We start from the raw sequence: 7,000 nt of genomic DNA, 5'->3' as shown, positions 1-7,000 counted from the left end.
TGTGTGTGTGTGTGTGTGTGTGTGTGTGTGTGTGTGTGTGTGTGTGTGTGTGTGTGTGTGTGTGTGTGTGTGTGTGTGTGTGTGTGTGTGTGTGTGTGTGTGTGTGTGTGTGTGTGTGTGTGTGTGTGTGTGTGTGTGTGTGTGTGTGTGTGTGTGTGTGTGTGTGTGTGTGTGTGTGTGTGTGTGTGTGTGTGTGTGTGTGTGTGTGTGTGTGTGTGTGTGTGTGTGTGTGTGTGTGTGTGTGTGTGTGTGTGTGTGTGTGTGTGTGTGTGTGTGTGTGTGTGTGTGTGTGTGTGTGTGTGTGTGTGTGTGTGTGTGTGTGTGTGTGTGTGTGTGTGTGTGTGTGTAAGCAACGCGACGGGTTCGCCCTAGTAATATATAAAAAAAATCTTAAAAAACTTGTCAAGGTGAGATTTTGGTGATTATTCAGAAGCCACGACAATGGAAAAAGAAAACTCCTTTTCGTGTTTAACCTAACCCTATAATAACACTGGTCACTGCCAGCTCATCTGTGACAGCTCCTTTTTGTAGCCATTTTCCATTGACGTGACTTCTGAACAAGTACCAAGATTTTTAGCAATAACAATCTGAAATTTGTCAGACGTTCAAGGTCATTTCTCGTCCGTATATTTCAGGGGAATATTTTAATCCAAGGTAGAAATTGTTTAGTAATGCCGTTCTCAGACAGAAGGGAAAGTACTAATGAGAAGGAAAAGTTAGGAGGGAAGAAAGGGAGAGAAAGGGGAAGAAAAATAGGAGGGACTCGGACGGAGAGAAACAGAGAGGGCAAGGGGCTGGAAAGAAGGGAGAGGAGACAGGAAGAGGGGAGAAGACGAAATAATAAGATACAGAAAATAAGAACGAGAGAAAAAGATGGAAGGGGAGAGATAAAAGGAAAAAAGCGCGAAAAAGGAGGAGGACTGGAGAAGAAGGAGAAAAAAATTAGCACAACAAAAGGAGTGAAAGAATATTTTTCGTTTCATTTGTCTACATAATAAATTAATTATAAAGAATATAATTGAATAAAAGAATAAAGAAAGAGAGCAAAGGAGGGTGGGATGGAAAGAGAGGGAGAGAGAACATTCTCTGTATTAATTTCCATCCTCTTCTGTCCTGTGAAAACGAAAAGGCATAGACAGCCTGAGAGAGAGAGAGAGAGAGAGAGAGAGAGAGATGAAAAAAATGAGCAACCCAAACTTGCACAAATAAAAGGATCTTACTCTTACACCAAACAGGATTTAAAATCTGTACAAAATAAACAAAATGTATTCCTTTTTTTCCATAATCTATTGAAATAGCGTGAAATATATTGGTCCATAATTTATTTTCTCAAAACAATACGACTAACAAAAGAAGGAAAACAATGCGTCTGAAAATGACAAGATAAAGAGTTTATTGGGTTCATTGTCAATGGAAGAGTTAGATTTAGATTATCTTTTTCACTAATAAAATGATGATGGAAACGGTGTAAAAGTTATGTGATTATTTGACACACCAAGCAAAATATGTTACATTTTTTGTAAAAACATATTTATTTTCTATTTTTTTCCCCTTTTTTTACAACCTATGTACTAGAAAAAAAAACTTCTGTATTGGTCACAATTTTTCCGAGGCCGAAAAGATGGTTATTTTCTTTCTGGAGGTGGGTGAGGGGGAAATGTTATACCTACGCATAAGCAAAAAGAAAATGTTATTCAAAAGACAGCATGACACAGTGGTGGAGGGGAGAGAAAGAGAGAAACACGAAGATGGAGGGAGGGGGAGAGTGATAGGGAGGAATTGAGGGGAGGGAGGAAAGAGAGGGAGATCTTGTCCCTCGCAGAAATGAACATTAAAAAATATTATACTGAAGGAAAAAAGACAAGGAAATTATTTTTAATAAAAAAAATAATAATAAACCGAAGAAAGGAAAAACTTTTTTATTTCGTGTACAGAAGTCACAACAGAAACAAGAAATAATGGCCTAATTTTCAAGAGCAATATTAGTTCACTACCCTCCAACAACGGAAGTCGGTAGCGAATCTGGCCATCTCAGAAAAGAAGGAAAGGAACACCTAAACATAATATATGTAGTACCTACTTCACTAACACACATTTCGTGTACAGAAGTCACAACAGAAACAAGAAATAATGGCCTAATTTTCAAGAGCAATATTAGTTCACTACCCTCCAACAACGGAAGTAGGTAGCGAATCTGGCCATCTCAGAAAAGAAGGAAACAAACACCTAAACATAATATATGTAGTACCTACTTCACTAACACACATAGAAACACACTATCAATGTCACTTCACGTCGTGTACTCGTGTCACGTGAATTTCCTACATCACGTTCATGAACGAAATTACCTACAATATTATGGAAAACACTTTGAACTACATATCCGAATTGAGAGTCAGTGGTCTTGACCACTCGGCCACAGTGGAGTTTACCCACCTAGGTAAAAATAAAAGGTCTCCTCTATACATTCAAGTATGTAGGAAGGTAACCAAGTATTTGTGGGGACCTCTAAACATGTGCTTCGGTAAACAGGGTTACTTTTCAATACAGTCCAGAAAATGGACCTCCTTAAAAGGACCTCATATGACTCCAACTTTAACCCAGTAGATTTTTTTTTTTCTTTTTTAACTTGAAGTCGATAAAGAGCACAGTAATGGCGTGCACCCCGGGATTGACTTATTACAGCAGTTTCTGTTAAGAGTTAGAGCAGTGATTTCCAACCAGGTAGCCGTGGGTTTATTTCAAGGGAGTCAAAAAAAAAAAAAGCTTGGATTACTGTACAAATATTAGAAGTGATCAAAATTTCTACTTAGCATAATGGGACACTGTTAGTATGATGGAAATGGGATGGGATAGGTACTTTGTTAAAAACTGTCAGGTTTAAATTTATGTACAATAAAAAAACATCACTTTTTAGCTGCACTAATTTGGTTTTCCAGGGGCACTTATTTGGTGCCACCAAAAGGTTGGTTTTTGAAAAAAATAGTGCGACCAAAAAGGTTGGGAACCACTGAGAGTAGAGGTTACTCTTGGTTATTTATGGTTCTTCTTCTTTGAACCCTCTCCCTCTCCTCTTCTCCCCTTCCCTCCCATAACCCGCACAGGAAAAAGGAATAACTTTTTTATCCTCTCTTTCTCTCCCCCTCTTTCTCTCGCTCTTCTTCCCCCCCTCTCTCTCTCTCTCGCCCGCATTATTATGAATGTGATTGAAATTTTTGCCAATTTTTTCTTTTCCTCTTCTCTTTTTCAAGTTGCAGTTTTTTTTTTTTTTTTTTTTTTTTAGTTTTGGGAAAAATGTGACCAGAAGATGAGAGAGAGAGAGATGAAAAAAATGAGCAACCCAAACTTGCACAAATAAAAGGATCTTACTCTTACACCAAACAGGATTTAAAATCTGTACAAAATAAACAAAATGTATTCCTTTTTTCTCCATAATCTATTGAAATAGCGTGAAATATATTGGTCCATAATTTATTTTCTCAAAACAATACGACTAACAAAAGAAGGAAAACAATGCGTCTGAAAATGACAAGATAAAGAGTTTATTGGGTTCATTGTCAATGGAAGAGTTAGATTTAGATTATCTTTTTCACTAATAAAATGATGATGGAAACGGTGTAAAAGTTATGTGATTATTTGACACACCAAGCAAAATATGTTACATTTTTTGTAAAAACATATTTATTTTCTATTTTTTTCCCCTTTTTTTACAACCTATGTACTAGAAAAAAAAACTTCTGTATTGGTCACAATTTTTCCGAGGCCGAAAAGATGGTTATTTTCTTTCTGGAGGTGGGTGAGGGGGAAATGTTATACCTACGCATAAGCAAAAAGAAAATGTTATTCAAAAGACAGCATGACACAGTGGTGGAGGGGAGAGAAAGAGAGAAACACGAAGATGGAGGGAGGGGGAGAGTGATAGGGAGGAATTGAGGGGAGGGAGGAAAGAGAGGGAGATCTTGTCCCTCGCAGAAATGAACATTAAAAAATATTATACTGAAGGAAAAAAGACAAGGAAATTATTTTTAATAAAAAAAATAATAATAAACCGAAGAAAGGAAAAACTTTTTTATTTCGTGTACAGAAGTCACAACAGAAACAAGAAATAATGGCCTAATTTTCAAGAGCAATATTAGTTCACTACCCTCCAACAACGGAAGTCGGTAGCGAATCTGGCCATCTCAGAAAAGAAGGAAAGGAACACCTAAACATAATATATGTAGTACCTACTTCACTAACACACATAGAAACACACTATCACTTCACGTCGTGTACTCGTGTCACGTGAATTTCCTACCTCACGTTCATGAACGAAATTACCTACAATATTATGGAAAACACTTTGAACTACATACGAAGGTATTTCTGACTCCCCGTGAGCTCACGTTACGTGACGTGATAATATAGTGTGTGTTCTACCTTAAGAACCGTCAAAATAGGTATAGAAAGAAGAGTGAGGGAAATACTGGAGAGAGAAGAGGAGAAGAAGTAGAAGAGAAAGAGAATGTACCTAACGAATTTAGCCATCCCTGAAAAGGAGGAAACAAACACCTAAATATAATATTATGTAGTAAAATATAAGAACCAAGAACGGTTGAAATAGATATACCAGAAGAATGAGGGAGAAATGGAAATAGATATACAAGAAGAGTGATGGAGAGATTGGAGAGAGGAGGAGTAGAAGAAGTAGAAGAAAAAGAGGCAGAGAAAGCAAAAGAGACGAGAGAGAGAATGAAATGAAAGAGCGAAAAATTCTATTCTATTTCGAAAGGATGTTCATTCTAGTCCATTAGTATTTAGTATTTACTTGTACAAATCTGAAATTTCTTTTCTTTTCTACAAGGGTACAACATCATTTCTGTAATTTTCTTTGTAATGACTTTTCCATGTTGTGCGATAATATTGGTACTTTTGGTACGATAATATTGGTTCTTTAAAGTTTGGCAATCCCTGTTCCCTGTATTACATTGAATTTCTATTCTATTTCGAAAGGATGTTCATTCTAGTCCATTAGTATTTAGTATTTACTTGTACAAATCTGAAATTTCTTTTCTTTTCTACGAGGGTACAACATCATTTCTGTAATTTTCTTTGTGATGACTTTTCCATGTTGTGTGATAATATTGGTACGATAATATTGGTTCTTTAAAGTTTGGCAATCCTTGTTCCCTGTATTATATTGAAGACGGCTGAAGTGATGAGAGACTTTGTGCTTGGTTTCAGCTCCCTGTGGAATGACAGGACCAGGAAATTCCTGTGCCTCCTGGCCGCAACTCATTCAGAAGGAAGTCTGGGACTCGTCAAGGTAAAACTTCACGAATATTTTTACTTTTCTTATCCTATAGCTATAGGAAGGAAACGTGTTTTGGCACTAAAATCTGACCATCGAAAATTTGACCCGATTACATTACTTTCCTTCCTATAGGATAAGGAAAGTGCCTAAATATAATTATGTAGTAAAATATAAGAACCAAGAACGGTTGAAATAGATATACCAGAAGAATGAGGGAGAAATGGAAATAGATCTACAAAGAAGAGTGATGGAGAGATTGGAGAGAGGAGGAGGAGTAGAAGAAAAAGAGGCAGAGAAAGCAAAAGAGACGGGAGAGAGAATGAAATGAGAGAGCGAAAAAAAAAAAAGAAAAAAAAAATCATCTCAAAAGTCAAAACTTTGTCGTTTGACTCTTTTTCTCTGGAATTGTCTGTTACAGAAGCATAACGTAGCTTCCATGAAGAGACTGGCGCTCCCCCTCATGAGTGGAGAAGAGTGTGTGCAAAACATCAGTGAGCTGTTCAACGAGAATGCAGTGGTGTGCACCGCGTGTGATTTTGGGGGCAGCAATACGTGTTTGGTGAGTGGAACCTACGGAACTTTGATGTAAAACAACCTCAGTGGTGTAGTCGTTAGTTGTTAGGGTGGCGGATTGAATACAGACAAGCTTTAGTGGTGTAGCGGTTATTGTTAGGGCTAGACATCTGATCCCTATACGACTACTCGTAAAAATAAATAATAATAATATCTAATCGGAAAAAAAAGGAATCATAATAATGATATTGATGCTTGTATCGATTACAGTAAAAAAAACTTACCGAACCTCCAATACGTAGATATAACAATCCAGCATAATCTATCAGTTCTACCCAATGATTGAATGAATCATACTTTGTTCTGTATTATGCAATGTCTTACCTGCAACAAAATAAATGAAACATTATTAGAATTGAATAAATAAAATTGTATAAATTACATATTGGAATTGAATAAATTTTATTAGAACTGAATGAAACATTACTAGAATTGAATAATTCACTTTCACACTAACGATATGATTTAATGATACATTCTTTTTTCGGGGAGCAACATGTCTTCAAATTCAATGAAGATAGACGGTAGTTGTTAGGGTGGCGGATTGAATACAGACAAGCTTTAGTGGTGTAGCGGTTATTGTTAGGGCTAGACATCTGATACCTAATATACGACTTTACGATTAGAACTGAATGAAACATTACTAGAATTGAATAATTCACTTTCACACTAACGATATGATTTAATGATACATTCTTTTTTCGGGGAGTTTTCTTCTCTTCGTTTTCTCTTCTCTTCAAGTTCTCTTCTCTCTTCAAGTTTTCAATCTCCGCCATATAAAACACCATATGGGTTCATCGACCTGCTGAAGCTCACCCAAGAAATATGGACAATGATGGGAATTGGGAATTTCAGAAGATAAGTGGATGTGAGCGCAGCGCTCACCCGCGAGTACTCGTGTAACTTTCAGACCCGTGAGTACCCCCGGGTTAAAATATAGGCCCTGACTTATTTTATTCCAAAGTGAGTACAATTTTTTGTCGATGGTGGGATTCGAACCCGGGACCTTCTGCATGGCAAGCAAGCGCGTTACCACTGGACCAACCGTGATTTAATGATACATTCTTTTTTCGGGGAGCAACATGTCTTCAAATTCAATGAAGAACCTACTTCAAGTTTTCAATCTCCGCCATA

Source organism: Diaphorina citri, unplaced genomic scaffold (genome assembly GCF_000475195.1).
Source record: "Diaphorina citri unplaced genomic scaffold, Diaci psyllid genome assembly version 1.1 scaffold1616, whole genome shotgun sequence".
NCBI lineage: Eukaryota > Metazoa > Arthropoda > Insecta > Hemiptera > Psyllidae > Diaphorina > Diaphorina citri.
Note: the sequence above shows the minus strand (reverse complement) of the source record.